We start from the raw sequence: 22,513 nt of genomic DNA, 5'->3' as shown, positions 1-22,513 counted from the left end.
ATCCTTTTTTGCATTGCACTGACATTCTAAACACAAAAACAAATTCTTGAATGAGCTTTATGTTTGTGTCTAGGTGTACTATTAATGCTGGCTATATGTTTAGAAGAGCAGTGCTCTAACCCATTCACTGATGAGTTAATAATCTTCAGTAAAAGTCTTGGTGGGTGTCAAAAAGGTTACCTAACCTGTTTTTGGCTTCGCACACAATTATTGATCACATCAGAATGCACAAAGTTATATTTTCAAAGAAAGTTACTTTCTGTATCTGTCTGATCTTTTTATGACATATTGATCTGATTTGATCTATACAAATGAATTTGGCTTTTAAAGATTTATCTCTGAGTTAAAATGCAAATTGTGGGGGAGAGGGATATCAAACTTTTAGAAAGAACATTGAATACCATAGAATAAATAATTTAATTGGCAGAGAATGATTGAAAACCTTAGGTATTACAATACACATGCTCGGTGGGCATTCTATCTTACGGCTGTGACCAGGCCAATTGAAATAGAGGCTAGGCTGTAATCAGTTGCTTGGCAAATAAAGATAATTTATATAACATTCTACTAAATTATAGAAACTTTTGTTTACAGAGCGATTGTGGTCAAATGAAAAGTGAATAAATGCTGCTGGCAAAGGGGGAAGTTTAAAGTAGAGCTCCACTTTTAACATTTTCCCTCAGGACATCCTGACCTTGAGTGCTATGTAGTGCCTGCAGACATGCCCAGAAAACTTTCAATTGGCTCTGGTTTTGGTTAAAATGCTACTAAACCCAGGACCCTGCGTTCACTATATCTGGTCTCCCACAGTACACACACCATGGAAATGTAATTATGTAGTAAATATAAACTGCTAAATACCTTTTCTCATCAGCAGTGTATAGCAGTCTTGTGACTTATATCAGTGCACCCTCCGCCCCCCCCAAAAAACCTCTGTAGCACCAAACTGAGTATGTGCAGAGTGTTTGCTAGGGCTCTGTACTCTCAGCAGATGAATTGGGGACTGCGGAAGAAGAGAAGGATCAGAAAAGACAGAATCAAACAGCCTTTTTACACAATGCCAAGGATTAACCCCTTAGGTTCCACAGCGAGTATAACAAGCATGCTTTACTGCATATACAGACTGTACTGTTGTGGGTTTAGTAACACTTTAAGCTTCCAGTTGTGCAACAGGCAGCATCATACAGCCATTTCCTATCCTAGCAACTGTTGTATTTACACCCCCTGTAGTTCTGAAAACTACATGGGATACCGAATTACTTTCCTGATGCTGCCAGTGGGTGTTACTAGTGTTAGAGTAATGCCGGCATCCAGTAACTGATATCTCTCTAAGCGAGGCTTGTGATATGTTTGGGATTGACAATGTGTTATACTATCACACCACAGCCACATGTGTTTTGGAGCTCAAGTCTTTCGGTCTCCTGGGACATGTAGTCCCTAGGCAGGCATGTGCCTAATTTACATCAGGATGTTGAGCTTTGCTGTTCCCCACCCTCACTTAGACCACTACGAGGGAAACTAGGAGAACCAAGCCGTCACTTGACTATAGCTTTCAAACAAAATAAAAGGTTCTTTCAATTTTTATTTTGTCTAAACATAGTGCACATTGATCTGTGGCAGGAGTGGTAATGGGGGTTATTAAAGGCTAGGATTTTATGTTTTAACCCCTTTGTGCCTCAGGGCAAAACAAATCTTAACGCCTAAGCACAATTTTGCAACTTTGACATGTATTAGCAAAACTGTAAATATCATCACAACTACTTTGTGCATCCATGTGGATCATACCTTGCTTTTTTCCAGGATCAACTTGGCTTTCATGTGGTAGTAAATGGTAATGGATATCTCCTGTTTTTTTCATTATCAAAGGAAAACCTTTCCCATACCTTGCTTTTTTTTCCTGCTACTGACACTGATACTAATTTAAAAATTAAAAAAAAAAATCCTGACCCTGAACTTGATCCAAACACTAACCCTGACACTAACCTAGATCAAACCTTGATCTAGGTATTTTTTTTTCATTTTTTTATTATTATTATTATGTATTTATTTATTTTACATACACTTGTGTTTTTTCTCTCTGAAAGGACACAGAACCCCAGTCTCTGTGCTGGGAGTGCACCGTGCGACGTACTTTCAGCACAAACACAGGTATGCAAATTAGCGGCCCCACAGAAAAAAGCACTGTCCAGTGGGGCCACTCATTTGCATATGGTCAGTGTGAAGGGTTTAAAAATAACAATCATGTCATACTTACCTACTCTGTGCAATGGTTTTGCCCAGAGAAGTCTCGATTCTCCTTTTCTCAGGACCCTGCCAGCGCTCCTGGCCCCTCCCTCCTGCAGAGTGTCCCCAGAGCAAGAAGCTTGCTATAGAGACACCCAAGTGAGCGACCTCCAGAGCCGCTGTTCTGAGTGTCCATTCACACACAGAGCCACAGCTCAGCTCCACCTCCTCTCTCTCTTCATTGGTTCACTGGCCGTGGGCCAATGGTCATGGCTGCTATGTCCCAGCCAATGGGGAAGGAGAGTCTCAAGAGAGCTGAGGCTCTCATGCACATCATTAGATCACGATGGAGCTCACATAAATATTAGAGGGGGTTGGAGGGGCTGCTGTACACAGAAGGTTTTTTTACTGTCATGCATAGAATGTATTACGCCAGGGGGTGAGTAAGCCCTGGAGTGAGTCAGCGAAGGTTACTTCAGATTAAGGCTGAAGCGGTCTGCAGGTCAGTTCTCTGATACCTCCCCCTGCTCTAGACACTTGGAGATGTTTCTAGAAGCAGTTGGCGGGGTGAGGAGGGACTGAGCTGCATACTTAGGGGAATCTGGCCAATCTCCAGGCTGAGGGCTAGGTCAGCACTTAAATATGAAAGAGTCTGGTTAGCAGGGGAGTTGGGTGGAAAATGGAGTGAAGAAGTGCTGTTGGTGTGAAGTGTGGTGTGGTGTGGAGCCTGGGAGAGGGACCCAGAGGAGAGGGGGTCTACCTACAGGCTGAACCTGGACAGGAAGACAGCCTGTCAGCAGTGAAGGAGCCAGCCAAGCATAAGGCTTGAAAGCAGCTTCAACCTTTAAAGCTACAGGAACAGGACAGTGCAAGTACTTCTACACCCCCTGGGCCTCTACACCTTGTGTGTCTGAGAATCACTTGCCTTGGGATACTCTCAAGACAGCCAGGTGGATGAGGAGATTTTTTCTGGGGTCTGAGGAGGTTAATATAAGGGGATCAAGTGCAAAGACAGTGTGCTAATCTGTCAAAAGGGAAGTGCCACTCCTGAAGGAGTAGAGAGCCTAGGATCCATTTTTTGTGTGACTTTGCTGGATTCTTACTATTGTTTTCTCAGACATTATCCTCCAAGTTATTCAGTTTCGATCGGCATCCCATATACCCCTATACCCCATACAAGTTGTTAACCCCTAATAAAACAACAAAACCAAGCTCATGGACTGTTTACTGACTTTAGAGGAAAGTGTGGAAAATGCATGTTGCCTGGCTGTGCCGAGCTTAGAGGGACCCAAAAACTCAGCAGAGGATAGAGCTACATGTAAAAGTGCAGAAACTTTTTGCAGACCCCTTGTACAATGCGGACCAGTAGATTTACCAACTGCCCAAAGTGTCTTTAAACATACCAATAAATATACATTGTTTAATCATTTATGATTGAACAATGTCTGTGTCTGGGTTGTGTAGTCTTTTGCTTCTAAATTATAATCTAATCCATTTTTACTTTTTCAGTTTAGTTAATATGAACACTTACTTATGATAGATTTGAATAAACATTATTTTAATACTTAACATTGTGAAAGATGTCTGAACTACAGTATACTGCTGAGGTCTAACTAATTTCACTGCAGACACTGAATACGGGAAATACTGTATACAGGAAGTGCAAATCTTTGATCTGGAATAGACAGTATTGATTGTATATTAGCTTATGTACAGCAAGGTTAAAAAGCTGTTAGTCTTGTGTCACCTAACCAAGCTTTTTAAGATTGAAACAAAACCCTAAGAGAATATTTTTTTTGAGAGCCATATATTGGAGAACAGAATGAATTGGTCCAGCTAAAAAAAGGTTAAAGCAGAACTCCAGATAAATAGTTTTTAGTCGTTGTGTAAAAAACATTATCTCTAATGAGGTGTATCCCATGTCCAGAGATTGCTACCCATTCTTCTAAGTTTACACTTTCATTCATGCTGGATAGATTAGCTTGTGTTATACTTCCGGCCAACTGCGGCTAATGGAGCTGCAACTCTCATACATGGAAGCCGTAATGTCTTTTATCCGCTCCCCTCTCCCCTTACACATTCACAGAAAACCTTGTATTCTTTGAACCATTCATTCAGCTCACATAGCTGCAGTGCGCCAGAAATATAGCATGAACTATACTATCTGGCATGAGTAATGGTTTAAATTTAGAAGAATGGGCAGCTATCCTGGACATGAGATATGCCTCATTAGAGGTAACATTTTTATACAATAGTAATGACTAAAAGCCATTTTACTGGAGTTCTGCTTTAATAAACGTGTAGCTCTTACTCCTGCAGTAGCTGCTGGAATTTTGCCCAGGTTCTTTCCCAGTGGTTTGTCCCGCAGTCAGGCACATGAACACAGTCACTCTTTTCCCCAATAAGCAGTCTAGGGGTGTTGTTTTTATTTTTGGAGAGCTTGGAGGGAATTGAATGGGATACTCCAAAAACAGAAGCTATTTACAGGCTTAGGACAATAAACTCCTTTCTGAAAAGCTGAACAAGAAGTCATTGCATATAGATAACTGTGAACTGGGCACATAGTAGAAACAGTTAAATGCAGAGCTAAAGCAAAAGTCCTCGCATATAGCAAACTGTAGACTTGGCTTTGCAATAAAAGCAGTTAACATCACACAAGCTTCTTCCTTTAGAGCAGTGGTCTCCAAACTGTGGCCCTTTTCTTGCCTGTATCTGGCCCTTGAGGCACTATTCCTGCCAATGACACCAACAATGGGGCGTAATTCCTGCCACTGACAACAACAATGGGGCACTATTCCTTCCACTGACACCAACAATGGGGCATAATTCCTTCCACTGACAACAAAAATTGAGCACTGTGCCTCCCACTGATACCAACTATTTCTCCCTTAACACCAAAAATCGGGCATCCTTTACTCCCTCTGGGCACAGTCTGGGCACAGCAGACAGCCCCTCAGTTATCTCTCTGTAGCTTCAGCATCCAGCCCCTCAGGACGCCCACTGAGGCCTCAAAAACATCAAGCACTTGGTAGTGTTGCCCAGGAGGGCAGTAGCCCTCCAGGCTGGACTGATCCTCAGCAGGAAAAGACCTAGAATCTCAGTCTCTTGGAGTCTTTATGCAGTTACCTAGAAGTCTTCAGGGCCCTGCTCCCTGGGATTGGTCAGGGATGCATAAATATTCATCATGCCATCTGCACAGTTCCACAGAATTCCAGAGAATTCTACCACTCTCTGGAAGTAGAGGGAGCTGTCAGACTAGCAGCAGCTGAGAACACTGAACTGGCCTACTGTAATTAATCAACTGCACTGGATACAGTGAGTACAGCTAGATTTGCCTAACACACTAATTACAGCCACCCTGGTTACAATGAGAAAAGCTAAATATACCTAGCAAAACACACACAGCTATACTGAACACAGTGAGCCAGTAATAAATCTAACTAATCCTAGCACCTATCTAGGAGGGTACTACAAAAGTATAAAGGGTATGAAAAACAAACATTTTAAGTTATATTAGTGTTGAATCAGAACTCCAGGCCAACAGCAACATACACAGTTAACCCTCCTGGTGGTATTCACGAGTGTAGCTCGGGGTTAGCTTTCAGTACCAGAAGCAGTAACACCAAGTTACACTCGGGATTACACTGCAGCGTTGCTCTGGGATCCCTTGAGCACTTACCTTGTCTTGCGCTCCAGCGATGTCCCTCCTGCAGCGTCCCCGGCCATCTCCTCCGGTCGATGCTGGCATCCATCTTCCGGGTTCCGTTTCGTGCGAGCGTCGGGACGTACGGGGGACGGAACCAGCGGGAATTTAAAAAGTGTAAAAATTTGACATTCACTCAATACATTAAAATTTGATAGTATTACACTACTGTACCAAACCATTTCACATACATTTTGTCCCTAGTGCTCTGTCCTGTGCCCTGCCTGCATTTTTACCGTTCTTTCTGCCTGGAAACTGAGAAACGTCCATGGCGTCCAAAAAGCGTCCCTTTAGGTCAAAAGTGGTTTTAGACCAGCTAGAGACCAGAGATAGTAAATTAGAACCACTTGCAGAATTGAGTGATAATAATTTGTGGGGAAATTTGTCATCAGACACTGAAAACAATTTTGCGACTAAGCTCAGAGATGTGCAAACTTGGCGCTATATTTCAAATTTCAGTGTTTTTGGTTTGATTACATTATTGAATTACATTTATTATTATTATATTATTATTTTTTATGATTATTTATTAAATTATAATTTATGATTTCATGTTTCAAATTTAATCATACCCGGGATGTTACTAGACTCTTGTTCGGACAGATTTCAGGGAGTTATTCCTAAAAATTACAGGCCTACAATAAAAAAAACAACATATTTCCATGCAAAAAAATGTACTGCTTTGAGCACAGAAATATGGACATAATCATACTGCTAGGGAGGTTAAAGACCCAATAAAATATCTTATGCAATAGAAAATGTAAACAGCAGAACTCAAAAGGCCTCATATTTGTTACCAGTGATATTCACAAGAAAATGACCACAGGCAACTTCTGGGCTCCTAGGGTCTTTTAAGGGCATATAAAATAACATAAATGGACTTACTTTATAAAAAAAAAATAGCAAAGAGTGCAGTAACTCACCTCATTCCTAATGTATGCTGGAGAAAGTTGGTCTTTAAACAGCTGTGATGGTTTATGGCAGGCATATGTATGTTTTGGGCTTACTTAAAGGCCACACAAAGAGTATTACTGATTTACAGACCTACTGTATATAAACTAATCAGATTTCAGTTTACTGTTTTTCTCTGTAAAGTAGAACTATCGGCAAAACTTTTTTTTTCAATTTGGAAAGAGTAAGGGAAAGTTATAACCCCTGTGGGGTGTATTTTTTAACCCTGTGTCCCATTGGGGGATTTACCTTTACTTCTTGTCTCATATCCAAAACAGGAAGAGAGAGGAAATCTCTGCAAGCTAAGGGAATCTCTTGTGGATCCCCAGGTCCCCAGAACTAGTGTCCTCACTGGACATTTTCCCCTCTATTACTTTTCTGGGGACAACCCAAAATGTGGGATTTTCTTTTACTTTCACTTTCAATGATAATGGTAATCCGGATAAATAGAAAGGATGAATCTCCCTAACGGGGGCACAGACAACAATAAAAACAGGTCTATTCCTCTCCATTCTATCCAAACGTAAAAAAAAATTGCCTTTACTGTACTTTAACATCTTCATCAATTATTTAAAATATAACTAGTGTAAGTACCTACATTTAACTTGGTATCAGCCTCTTGCGGTCCCTGTACAACAGATCTCAGACTGGGGGAAGGATAAGCAGCACACACAGCCACTCAGTTATTCTGCAGTGTAAGAAGCATGCTAATCAGAGGATAGTAACAGGGCAATGAGTCAACTGCTTCATCCATCACATGCTGGATGAGGAAGAAAATCTCTGAGTGTTAGTGTTCTCTAAAAAAAGAAATCAGTTGCTATACCAGACAGTGCTGCATTGTGTGGCAGAGTTGTGTAAATATCAGGATTGAATGGAGAGAAGTACAAATCCTTTAGCAGGTAAAACAAGTCCAGTATAAGTAGTTTCTCTGTGTATTTAGCTGTAATGCATTCTAGATAACCCTTCAATATGATCCACTTTGTAAAGTAAAAATTAAACAATATTTCGTTATACAATCTTTCTATAAATGTCACTTGACATTTATCACACCTGTCACAAGAGTTCATTGACAAAGCCAATATATATTCATCATAAATGCAGTGGGAAGTCTCAGGAAAAGTATTTAGTATGCTATAGAATGGATCATGTTAAAGGCTTAGGCTGGGTTCACACTGATGCGGTATATATATATATTTTTAAAATATATTATTCAGATTTTTTTAACATTTAAAAAAGTAATTTTAACATATATGTTTACATATATTTGTAAATGCATTCCAAAAATGTAGATTTGTATTTTTAAAGACATTGCGGTATATTTGAATTTTTTTTTTTAAATATTTTTCATATATTTTGTAATAAAAACGCATTTCAACATGCAGTATATATATATATATATATATATATATATATATATATTTTTTTTTTTTTAATTTATTTATTTATTGAAATATATTTGGGAAGAATATTTTTAAAATATATTTCAAATATATTTTTCTTCCATATGGGGTATGTTAAGAACACCCCAAAATCGTTCTGCCAAACGCGGTGCGATGTGCAGAATTGGTTTCTAGTGCGGACCAAAAAAGGGTCCTGCACCTTAGTGCGGGTGCGGTGCAATTTGAGCCATACAAAATGTATGGCTCCAATCGCACTGCACACAAATCGCATGTGATTTGCACAGGAATGCGGTGTGGTTCCTGTGCGAATCACATGCGATATACCGCACCGCATATATGTGAACCTCACACATTTTGAAATGCGATCAGATTTTGTTTCATAGGCGCTGGCATAATAAATGAGATGATAGAATACTAAAACAAGGGCATTGCACTTCCTTCATATACATTACTGTCCTAGGTCCTAATGTATATATCCCATTTAGAAAACTCTTTATGTGTACGTGCCAGCACAACCAACTAGGCAGCAGAAGCAAGTGAAATTAAATATTGAGGACAACAGATGCCAGGAAGAAAGCTTCCACAGTATTTCAGAAGTCAGAATCAAGGATGACATTTTCAATTATTGTGGAAAACACCTCTAAAAGGGAAACAGAGTGCCTTGATATTAGGCAATTCCAAATTTGACATCAGTCTTCTGATAACATTGTAAATTGCAAATCCCACTACATTGATTCTGAATGCAAGAGTGATGGCGACAATAATTTGTATTGCACTTAACACAATACATTGAAATAGTCATATAAAATACATTCAATTGTAATACAAGCTTCGATGAAGATAGCTTGGTAAAAACATAAAATAGTTTGTTGTATTTATGCCATATCAAAAGAAAAGGTCATGTTTCAGCTGGATAATTTATGAAGGTAATGGGGTTGATTTACAAAAACAGGAGTGTGCAAAATCTGGTGTAGCTCTGTATAGAAACCAATCAGCTTCCAGTTTTTTTCGTCAAAGCTTAATTGAACAAGTTGAAGATAGAAGTTGATTGGCTACCATACTCAGCTGTACCAGATTCTGAGTGCTCCAGTTTTAGTAAATGGACCTCAATATGTTTGATACTGAACAGTGAGAGCAAAGAGCAGGGAATATTAGTGTGTTATGAACACAAATCTAAGATTCATTTCCCGGGAGGATTTGAATTGTCTTTCAATGCAATAAATGATGGTTTCCAAATAGAAACAAAGTGCAGTAGTCATAAAGCAGAACATCTTATTTAAATATGTTCAAGTACAGGTTTAGTTCTATGCACTATGAGTTTGCAGAACAGAAAGATACGTTTATAAGGTTACACTTGTAGACTGGCCAAACTGTAGATATTTGATATATTCCTGGCTTGCTGACTGACATGTTGAGGAATATTGTCTCACATTTCCTAACACTGCCAAGACTGCTGGTTGCAATAGTTTTCTTTAAAATAACCTTTTCATTTCCCAACCATGTATACAGGGGAGGACTGGCCTAGCAGCTAGGGGTGGGGTGGGAGTCATTTTTCTACAGGACCAATACTAATAATATATGTTGGGTTGATGGCCATGATTGGAGATGGTTCACCAGTTTGATACTGATTAGTGTGTTTTATTCAGTTACATATGGTAGCTATTATATAGATACCTGATCCCTGTCCAGACCTGCAATCATAGTGTCTGACAAAGAAAACAAAAAGTCTCCCAGCACTAACTTCGTTTGTGGCCCTCATGTCATGTGATGGGATGCTGAAAGCAGAAAAAAAAGTAGATAACAAACAATGTGTCACAATAAACCATGTTAATTTAGTTACAATCACCTTTTTTCCATGTTCACCAGTCAATGCAGCACTATAGTACAATCTGCATAGTTTACAGGGCCAGATCTAGCCTGTCTGTCTGGAGGCGCAGTAAACAAATGTCAGGAGGGCAGAGCATGGAAGATCAGCAGGGCAATGTACAGGGGGCAGCAGGGAAGTTTACAGGGAGCAGCAGGACAGTGTACAAGGGGTCAGCAGGGTAGTGTACTGGGGTCAGCAGGGTAGTGTACTGGGGGTCAGCAGGGAAGTGTACAATGGTGCAGCAGGGCAGTGTACAGGGTGGCAGTAGAGCAGTGTACAGCAAAGATCAAAAGGGCAATGTACAGGGGGAAGCAGGGCAGTAAACAGGGGGCAGCATGGCAATGTACAGTGGGTCAGCAGGGCAGTTTACAGTGATTCAGCAGGGCAGTATAAAGGGGGTCAGCAGGGGAAAGCACTGGAGGTCAGCAGGGCAGTTAGGGTGGTGCACCTGAAATCTGGGGGGGGGGGTGGCACAGACCACCCCAACAGCCCCCCAATCTGGCCATGATTGTTTAGCTAACAGAAAACTGTCCCTATCATGAAAGAACTATTTGACTGTATTTTCCCCCAAAGGCCAAATATCTCCCCTGAATTTAAACATAGTTGTATTTTTATAGTGCAGTACATCAGCAAAGATATACAGGTAGCATCTACAATCTACATGAACACATAAAGTGTGAAAATAAAGGCACATTTGTGCATGAAATCCAACAAAGAAATGTGTACAGTTGAAAATTGATTAAGTCAGCCATATTTTTTAAAGTAGAACTAAAGGCTATTTTTCCCCCCGTGTGCCCCAGTGGGGGGCTTCCCTTCACTTCCTGTGCAATAGTCAAATCAGGAAGTCAGAGGAAATCTCTCCAACGTGAAGAAATCCTGGCTGTCACTAGAACTTGAGTTCCCATTGGAAGATTTTCCCTTTATCCCTGTTCTGGTGAAAACTCAAAATTTGGGATTTTCGTTCACTTTCAATAAAAACTGTAAACAGGACAAACATATAGAGTGGATCGCTTTTACAGGGACACAGACAGCAATAAAAACTTGACAGGTGTTCTAATCCCTCTCCGCTCTATCCAAAACTAAAAAAGTTTTCCCTTTAGTTATACTTTAAACAAAAATGTAATGACATTTTGCTTAAAGGAACCAAAATGAAACCTGTGATAAGGGCACTCCATTTTAGAACTGTGATAAATAGTTAGTAAATGGAACTGATACTCAAATGTTGACAATTTGTCAAAAGTCAGTAGCTAAACCCTCATCTCCTTTTTATATTCCCTCCGGCAAGTATGCTGGTAGCAATGGCACAACACTCACAGGATGGGCAGAAGTGCTCAGAAGGGAAATCACACATACAAGTCAGAAAACCCTCATCTACTAACATCTCAGTTTACTCTTCATAGTGTCATCCATGTATATAAATCCATAAAAAAATAAAATGCAGAACACATTGCAATGTCCAGAAGATCAATTTCAAGAGGTGTGAGGCCTCATGTACACATAAACTCACCTAGATGTTTAGCTCTCCTAGCAGCAGAAAAACACGTTTAGCGTTTGGATGTTTATTCTTTTGATTGGCCACAGTATTTTACATTGACATGAATAAACTCCCAAGCGCTAAACTCGGCAAGCGTGTACACATGTTTTTGCCGCGTTTAGCGTTTTGCGCCCATAACGTTTATCTCCTAAATGCAAGTCTTCTGCATTCAGAAGAGGACGTTTAACTGCCTCTAAGCTCAGGTAAAAACTTATGTGTACATGGACACATAGGCTTTTATTGAGATGAGTTCAGTGGCTTTGGCAAAACAAAATCCAAAAGTTCCTAAACTTATGTTTAAGAGCAGAAGTGTACATGGGCCTTACACTAAAAACACAAAACAAAAATAAAGTATGTGGCGGCCTGCCAGTTCCTAAATGTGGTGGCTACTGTACATGAGTTTCTTTTTTTTTAGTTTTTTTGAGCCTATGGCACGTCAATACAAGGTTTCTTCACGTTGTTAAGATATTAACCTCTATAGTGGAGCATGATACTCTTCTGCAGCTACTTACTCATTTCGAGGGCCCTACCCCTTCATCAGAGTCCCACTGGGAAAATAAATGAGCCTCAAGGGAGAGACAGGGAAAGAGTTTTTTACACTAAATATGCACTGGTAAGTTGTTTATACACTGAATAGTTCATATTTGGCAGCAGTCTCTATAATTCTTGGCAAATGAGTACGTACTTGAATACAACCGAGGATTAACATTGCATTAAGAATAATGCCAATGAATTTAAAAGCAGTAAATTTTAATATGGCACTCATAAGCTTCAGAAGCATAAAAAACACATTGCAATTGTACTAGAGTGGTCCTCCAAGAGCTTATAGCAGGGATCCTCAACTTCTGGCTCGCAGTCAACCTACGTTATCCATGTAAATCATTCAACATGGAATCAATACTTGTTTGGAAGCCAAGTGGGAATTCCTTAATTTAAACAAATGCTATAAATCTAATTATGACTTTTAATAAAATGTTTTGAAATCTGATTTCTAACTTGGAGCAACCAAAGAGTATACAGTGAGGGTTATTTACTAAAACTGGAGAGTGCAAAATCTGGTGCAGTTCTGCAATGAAGCTGATTGGCCACCAGATTCTGAGTGCACCAGTTTTAGTAAATCTAGCTCAGCATATTATATATTAACAAGGCTTATGAACTTTTTCAAAGCTGGGATGTCTTTTATTTTCATTAGGACCCTGCTGTTAAATAACTAAATTTTCCTGAATTCGCATGCTTAGATGTTTAAAATCTGTTATGAAGTCTATGCAGGAATCCCATCCATGCTGCAGATTAGCAACAACATCTAACTCTGTCCCTCTGTCTCTAATTCATAAATCATATTAAGCATAAAGGATAACCATACTTTTTTGGTCATACTTCTCTGGTGGGTCACAGACCCACCAAGCATTTACTTGTGTTCTCCTGCCACACAGAATTAGCTGACAATGGTATAAAGCCCACTGCTCAGAGAGGACTGAGAACTGAGTGATCAGCAGTCATGTGACCACTTAGTTCTTGAGCTTAGAGCTAGCAGGGAACTGCTGCAGCAGCACACCAATACTGCAGCATGGAGGTGAGTATGTATGTTTGATTTTTTTTATATTCCCACACTTCTCCCTTAAAGTTATCAAATAATGGATCTAAAGTATAGTTACCCTTTCACGGCTGAAGACCTCTGGCTTACAGAATGAACTATCTTGCAGATTTATGTTTCTAGTGAGAGGATTTGTTGGCTGAAGTAAAACCTTATTGATGAACTCCTCAACATCATTCCATTCTGCATAACATTTGAGCCAGCTCATGTCAAGGTAACACCAGTACATGAGGTCATGGAACTGTGCCAGGCCCAATATCCATTATAGTGTTGCAGGGCTCATATTCTGGATGTTCGACAGCTTGAATCCTGATCGGAATTAAAATCCCCTGTTCCTGCATATACATAGCCATATACATAGCCAAACTTTTTTTTTATAAGTAAATGAATAAACTCAGGTTTTATTTTCTGTGCCCCATTAGGGATATTTCCTTTCACATCATGTCTCAGAGATACAACAGTAAGACAACAGGTTAGGATAAATCTCATATATGGTTGTCACCAGAATGTATGCCACCATTGAAAAACTTCCCCTTACCTCCTGTTCTGGTGACAATTGTCACAGTTTGAATAATCTGTCATTTTCTGTCCTGTTCACAGTGCCCGCATGGATAAATAAAGAGGGTGAATCTTCCCAAAAGAGACACAAAAAGCAATAAAATCTAAAGAAAAGGTTTTGGCTAGAGATACAAGTTTAATTTCAGCTATTATACTGACATGCACAATAATATTTATTAACAATATAACATTTAAAGACCTTTATTTCTATGTAGTTCTTTATACAAGTCGAGCCCCCTTCCACACAAGGCAGACTCCGTTTTGACGAGCAGGGGATCTGTTTGCTTTCTCCTTTCTCATCTATCTACATGAGTCATTTCTGACAGGTTATGCTAACTCCAAGGAATCCAGGGGGATGGGGAGGGGAGCTCCTGCACACAGCCTGTGACTGACAGCCTCAGCTGTGCATGTTTCCCAATGAAACTGTGTAGAGGGTGTGTGTCCATTCCCAGCTCTCTGGTCTCAGATCACACTTGGTTCAACTCTCTCTGCTGTGCAGCGTGTGACATCAGCTTCCTGCCCCCCTTGCCTTCTGATGATCAGAAATTCTGTGTACACTGTACACTTAGAACTGATGTAGATGAGAGATAGCTGAAGATTTGTAAAAAAAAGAAGTAGCCCTCTCAATTATAAAAGTTGTGCTTTTCTGAATCTAAAAGGGGATTCATCAAGCCACAGTATACTAATACACACTATCATGACTACCCAAGCTTGGACAGTCAGTACAACTGATCTGAACATCACTAGCAGTAACTGGTGAATGCAGGGCATATAAGGTGGCTCAAGCAAACCAAAGAGCCAGCAACAGAAATTTTCAAGCATATGTTTAGCATCTTTGCATCTATATATCTAATTGTGTAAAAGTAATAAGAATAATCCTTTTAATATGCAATTAAGCATAAAATAATCAATTCCACATAACGAGAGGAAAAGTGATTTTTGACTTGCTACTTAGCAACTACCCTCTTGTGGATTCACCATAGAACTAATCTGAGAGTCCACCTTTCTTTTAAAATCTCCCCATTAAAGCTATGAAAATCTTCACCCAAAGAGGAAAGTTTCTTTAGGGTGGAGTTTTGCTTTAATTCTGTACAATAGCTGTTAGCACTATAGCTAATTCTTTGGTACATTACAGGATTGCACTATGTACTATTACATACCCAATACATTCTGCATGCAAGTTTTAGTTCAAAGTGTTGCTTTTTTCCATATTGAAAGATCACCTCCAGCTACACCGCTAACCCGGGAGCCGTGCAGATTTTTTGTGTTTTTTGAACTGAAACTAAAGTTCTTGATCAACATTTTGTCATACGAACCTTCGAGACCCTACAGCTTTTAGATAGAGAGCACTGGAAAGCAATGCATGTAATTGTTTGCTGCAGGGCAGTCTAGATGTAGGAATTATTCATACCATGGAAAAAAAGGCAGTGTATTTGTATTATACTATAAAATGTGTGGGACAAATACATTATTTCTTGCCTTTCAGGAATATACTAGGACTCCCTGCGTGTTTTGGATGATTACAATGTTCAAGTGGCAAACATTAATAGATTTGTTTTTGTTGACTTGATGCAATGTTGCTTTTGGCTACATTCTAAACTAGTTTCTTATCTAGCTTGTTTGTTATCCTAAAGAGGAGAGTTTTGCCTGAAAAGGTGAATTATTCAGCTGGGGCTATCAAGCTAAAGAAGAATCAACAAAATAAATAGACAGAGGAGGTAAAGGGCCTCAAGGTGTCAACATTAGTACCTCTCCAGTCCAGTGACGCATTCTTCCTAAAGATCCAGCATGGAGTGACTCTGCCTCCAGATCTAGCAACAGCTGAGGTCTCTGCCTTCCCAGACACAAACAACAGCTCTAATAGGGAGCATTCACATGTCCTGTAGAAGGAAGTGCTTCAGACTGGGAATTTTATGGGATATTGAACTAAAAGCATACAGATAAGTATGTGTTAGCCCTTAGCCACCAACACCCTGCTTAGGTTACGTAGTAGCTTGGCCATAGTACCATATTTATTCAGTAACCATTCTTGCAACAATAGTAGGCCCTTCTTTAATCAATGTACAGTGTAGAAGCTTCCCGAGACATCAGGCAATGCATAATAATCCCTCCTAGCTATTCATTTGTTGCAGAGCCATAACATTACTTTATACAATTCTAAAATTTAGAAAAGCTAAATTTTCATCTTTGCTATTACAAATCTCTGGTGCTGGTCATATGACCAGTGCCAAGGCTTTGTTCACATGATTTCTGCTGCAGGAACTTGAGAAGTCTATGTTCATTCTGTATATGTCACAATGCATCTGCCTGAAAATGGATCCTTCTCTTCAAAGTTCCACTGGTTATCCCAATCAGGCAAAGCTCTGGCACTTCCTGGCATTGTTGAAGCTTGCCCACCCCCTCCTACCTTCCATGCATTTCTCATTGCCCTTTACTATGATGGGTTGCCTCACTTGCCAGTAGGTGTGTGTAAAGGATGAGAGGTGGCAGGCCTGCTTCACTGCTACCAACATGTATTGGAGATTAGCCTAATCAGAATGACCTTTCAGACACCCGGGTGCCTGCATTTTGCTCCTGTTAGCAGTTCCTATACTTTGAACATCGTCATTGCGCTTTGTTCTGCCTTATTGAATAAGTACAATGTAGATTCCAAAACTGTGTGATGGATGAGAAGAGACCTTTTCAAATATTATGTATGATTATGTTGCCACATTAATAAAACACAAAAAGAAAAACATTTCTGCAAATTACAGTAACCATTAGCAGCCAACCAGATTTCACCATGCTGAAGTCAAACAGTAAAATTCATACTAGTGGCTCACCTAATCCTCCCAAGTCAACAGAAAAGGTTTAGAGCCTCCTCATACATCTAACCATTACAGTAGTTAAGATTAATTCCACTGAAGATTTTGCATCAAAACCCAGTGGAGTGAAGGCACACTTCTGGGCAGAAAAACCCATAAATATTCACGACTAATTTCTTTTTGCAGACTAGTACTGAATTGCAATCAGTTTTATTTTCCTATACAGTCTTTTAATTTAATTTCTACATAAATTATTTGCCATTTCTTTAAGTACATGGACGATTTCCTCCTAACTATTAAATTGTTTGCCCAGGTGGAGGCCGAGCCTTAAATATCATTGCACATTTAATTATTACACAAGACCTCTGAAAATGGCATTATGAAATATTTTAATCGAGCTTTAAAGATTTAGTGATATGTTTCCATTGTAAGTTCTCTGGCACTTAACAAATTCTTGATCTTTTTTTTTTTTTTGTAAGTGAATAATGATCTCAGTAAATTCATAATTGAACAAGGTGTCCTGACCTCATTGATTACGCCATAATGCACTGGAAGTGCCAATATGCATTTAAAAGGAGGTGAATTTCCTGAAGTTTATTTCCAGCTTACAGCAGCCTTAAAACTGGAACACAGAGTCTCATAGGATTTGCTGCACTTACTCCTTTTTTTAGCCTTAATGGGGCAGGGAAGACCATGTCTAGACTTACTAATTCCTCTACGTGTGGACATGTTTTTGTTTTGTATACACTATACAGTTTTCTGGTTGTAACAACAAAAATGCTTGAATTTCTTAAGACTCTGAGCCAAATTGGGGGTCTCTATAAAAACAAGACATGACGAGAAGCCAACTACATTACATTTTAATGAGTAGACAAAATCAGTTATTGTGAAATTTGCGTAAGAGGAATTTTTTTAATACTTGCTGTGCCTTATATTAAAGTGTACCAACCTTTAAAGTTAAAGGTTGGCTGTGTAAAAAGGATTAATGAGCAAACCTTAATGGGAAAAAGCAATCAGTAAAAAAGATGCACCTTTAGCAAATGGTTTCTAAATAGAAGTAAAAGAGCCCTTCTGACCTTGTGGCAGTGCCTAAACCTGGCATTTTTCTAACTTCACAGGAGCCTATCAGGGGGTTTCCGCTCCTATACCACCTACATCTGCTTCTGAACACTGGATTTTGTTATTGGTGTTCTTGGGGGGACCCAGATAAAAAAAATTGTTACCTAGTGATTTAAGCACCTTGACTGTGTAATTCCCTTAGCCCCCTACCTCACACACATTTTTTATAGCCAGTGCTATTGCTCATCACTGATCAACTGATTTCAACTAGGTTGCACAGTCCAATGGCAACCATGCACATTGCTAGAATTGTGAAATATCTGAAAGGCACCCTTTAGCACTGCAAGGTGATCAATAAAGCAATGTTTGTGGTGGCAAACATTGGGTATGGTCACTCTAACTTTTGGGCACATAATTTACTCTGGGCCCACTAATTTACTCTGCTTTATAGCCAGCTTATATTTTAAAGTGGAATAAATTTGCTAAGTCCAGTTAATAATTTCAGCTGCTCTATTTCCACCAATGGTGCTCATATTAATTATGAAAGCAAAATGTAATACTTGAAATGCAGTAACCCATAGCAACAAATAACAATCATGTTATTCTGATTACTCTAAAGCAAAGAAAGCTGAATTGTGATTAACTGCTATGGGGTATAGCACCTTTTTCATCTATTTAGTGTAAGGGTAACGTACGTATGCTTTTGAGGTAATGTAATGTCTAAGTTTGTGATTTTTGTTTATTATAATAATTATTAGAATTAAGTCCATGTGAATACATCAACTGCATGGAAAAAGAAGCACAAAAACATAATAAATGCACAATAGACTGATCCCAAATATACCCCAGATACACCTAGTGATGTGCTTGGATAACAGTAAAAGTTTAGGGCTAATGTAAGGGAGAGGTTACTATCTCAAGCAATGGTATTTTAAGTAGAACCCAAATGATTTCACGTTTTCAATCTTGCTAATAATTTGTCTTTCAGTAACACATTAAGTCAAGAGGATGTACTGTATATGCAATATATATGCTAATATGAGAAAAAAACATGAATCTGTACAAAAACAAACCTGTAAACATCATGAGCATATGAAGATAGACAGAAATATCTAAACAAACACACTCACATGGTGAGCAACAAATATAAATTTAATTGGCCATTACGTTGTAATTTACCTACTGTATGTTTTTTAAGTGGTTAATATACACTGACTATAATGTAAAGTTTGCAAACAAAGTTTCAAAACTTTTTATACCAACATAATTTGCTAAATGTTGCTGCTTATGTGTCTGTTTTATTAATTTTCCAAATTCCCTTTTTCCTTTTATTGCTAAAACCCAAGCTCCGAGTATTTAGCATCAGGAAATCAATATGTGTTTTAAAATTTGCTCCTGTGCATTTCCTAATTACGCTTTGGGGTATGTATTTGCATAAGCAATCAAATAGACCTTAATTGGTGAGATGCTTGCAGAGATGTTAAACAAACGTGTTCCAAGGCAGAGAGCTGTCAAACTAGAGCCTATTTCTGAGTGTAAACTTTACTGCACATAGCTGAGCAGAAATTGCAATACATAATATCATTATTACTATAACTATCTTCTGCTGCACAGTACAAAATGCAGACATAAAGGGCTATAACAATAACATTATCCTTTCACTCTCTCTCTCATTTTTTCATTGCTTAAAGGACCAGTATTGTGAAAAATATTGTATTCTGGTAACTGTGTGATAGTATTCATATATGAATTCACTTTTTTATTCACGTGCCTTTATTTTACAAGGGAACTCAAATAAGCAATAAAGGCTGTGTATGTGCTATTGACAGTCTGCATAATATAGGTATTTTTCTCATTTGACTATAGTTCTACTTTAACCCTATATGGGTTGTAGTGGAGCCAGTATGCATTCTAATCCAGAAATTTTCTTCCGCTAAAGACTACATCACTTTCTATCTGATCCCTAGTCATCTGAGAGATATCATCTGAGCTTCTTCTGGGTCTCATACCTTTGAGCTCTTCTGTGGCTTTTGGGGGTGCTGAGCCATCTGAACACATTTTTTCTTAATTCCTTACCACTGTTGCCTGCTGGCCCTTTAAGAGGTTCTAAATGCTGGGAGGTGGAGATGGGCATTCCGATCATGTGACTGCTGCGATTGGCTGTCACAGCAGTCACATGATTGGAAAGCTTCCAAAAGCAAGTATGCATTGGGAGCTTACCGGTACCCAGGGCTACTGTGCTTGGAGCATACAGAGAGCTCTCAGTAATGTGTTTATATGGGGATCAGGGGCGGACTGACCATTTGGAAACTCGGGCACTGCCCAAGGGCCCGGGGTCAGTAGGGGGCCCCATGAGATGCCCCTGGCACCTTTTTCATAGGCTTTTTTGAGTTTGGGCAAGGACACAGAGGCCCCATGATCCCCTATTGCCCGGGGACCCCATGAGTTATCAGTCCGCCCCTGATGGGGATGCATATATGGGACCACTTGCAGTTAAAGCCCACCCGCCAAGAGGATGCATATATGGCCAGGGGGAAGTGGTTAAGGGTTCTTTCCTACTGATCGTTTTTTCTTACTTTGTTTTTGCCTTACCAAAAGCAGAAGAAAGATGAATGAGCATTAAGTCCTATGGAACTCTTCACACCAGTCCTACACCTTCCCATCAAAAGAAATAGAAAATGCATTAAAAACTGTGCCAAAAACGCTTGTGCTTGCATTTTTAATTCTTTTTTGAATCATGCCTTTTTTTCGCAGGGGTGAAATGCACCAGAATGCGGAAAAAATGTGCAACCGAGCAGTGTAAAAGAAGCCTGAAATGAGCTGGGGCTCTAATTCAAGATCCTCAAAGACATCCAAAATAATATAATTATAAAATAATTATAACATTTAAACATAACCAGCAACTTTACAACAACATAAAACATATACAAAACATTAAACAGCAGTATTAAGATCCCAACTCAAATGTGTTTATGATTTAAAGACTATTTGCTCAGCAGCCAAAACAGTAGAAGCCCCACGGCAGAAGCCAGCCTACCATTTGCAAATGTAAAAATATAAAGACAAACAGTAGCAGCTTCATTTTTAAGAAATGCCTTTTGCATAAGCAGTTGGCTGAAAGTGGTCCTAAAGGAAAACGTGACAAAAGACATTGCAAATGGCATGATCGTCTGTGCCAGGATGGAATGGTTAGATGTTTAGCAAGACTAAAGGGTGGCAGACTTTTTCTAAGGATGCAGTCCCAAGAGTGTACAATAAATGGATCAGAAAACAAGGTGACCCTTGGATGGATGTTGGGATTGTAGGAAACCCCTCATAACTGGTTTATCCACTAGTAAGCCTTGTCCGGTTGTGTAATGCACTGATATCTATCATCAGGACTCTACAGGACACTGATGACCAGGCTCTCAGGGTGTTTATTATACAAGGGATATCAGAATGTGCAAAATACTGTATAGCCTTCTATACAATGAGTGGTAAAGTTATTTTTTCTGTTTTTAATATAGTCATATCAAATCTATTAACTATCATTCATTTTTAGAGAGCTATTTTTGAAGAGGAACAATATTGGGTTTAAAAAAATAACTTAAAGTAGATGTTAACCCTAACTGGATATCTTAATGTGCTTAAAGTGCATCTGTACCCAGACTATGGATATTTAAGTTATAATAAAGCCACTTTTTTATTACATTGAAAAAGGGGTGTATAGTTACCTGCTCTGGGAACTATGGGAACAGGTAATGCATTAAGGTAAAAAAACATTTTGCCTTTAAAACCACTTTAAAGTATTTACTTTTCCTTTAAGAATCAATAAAAGAGCTTTAAAATAAGCCATCCCTGATCTCTCTAACCACTTGCATTGTAAAATATTTAATTCTCCACAACGATCCCAAAAAAGATTCTAAATTTAATTTTCAGCTGCTGTGTGATTACTTTAGAGCAGTGGTTCTCAACCTTCCTAATGCCGCGACCCTTTAATACAGTTCCTCATGTTGTGGTGACCCCCAACCATAAAATTATTTACCCAGTAATTATAATTCATGAAGTGTCGTTTTACCTCCAATACTGCTGCTTCCAACACAGTAGCTGCTTCCAACACAGTAGCTGCTTGCAACACAGCAGCTGCTTTCTACACATCGGAAATATGTGTTTTCCGATGGTCTTACGTGACCCCTGTGAAAGGGTCGTTCGACCCCCAAAGGAGTTGCGACCCACAGGTTGAGAACCACTGCTTTAGAGGGATTTTTTGCAAGAAAAAGAAATAGGAAAGACCTGACATTTCAGTGTCTCTGAACTGTACACTGTAAAGATGAATATCTCCAAAATGCCTATAGCTACAGAGGGGAAAAGGGCTTGTCCTAATGTTATTTTAATGCTTGTTCAGAATATGTGAATACATTTAGGAGTCTAAATATAATAAAAAAAATTGCAGCTTCATCTAGTGGCCATACCTGAGGAAAATACTACATTATGGCCATTAGATGGAGCTGACAATCAAAGACAATAAACATATTGGACACATTACAGGGATTATTCATGAAGGGCAAGCAAATGCTAAAACATTCATACTGCAAGTTTTTCAAAATAAACGTGCACAAAGTCTGGGTAAGGGTTCACTTTAAGCTCTGTATTTAATAAACAGTCATTCCGCAATAGCCACAAAGGGCATACAGTAAATACACTTGTTTGCACCATATTACTTTTGCAAGTTAAGTTATTACCTTGTGAAGGTAACAGTGACAGCAATGCACATAGCTTGTGCAGAGTGCAGAGCTGTGGGAGGGGCCCAGCAGATCCATGTAGTACCACCTATCCACCTA

This window comes from Staurois parvus, unplaced genomic scaffold, assembly GCF_062004578.1.
Source record: "Staurois parvus isolate SC_StPar_1 unplaced genomic scaffold, SC_StPar_1.0 ptg000112l, whole genome shotgun sequence".
In the NCBI taxonomy this organism is placed as follows: domain Eukaryota; kingdom Metazoa; phylum Chordata; class Amphibia; order Anura; family Ranidae; genus Staurois; species Staurois parvus.
Note: the sequence above shows the minus strand (reverse complement) of the source record.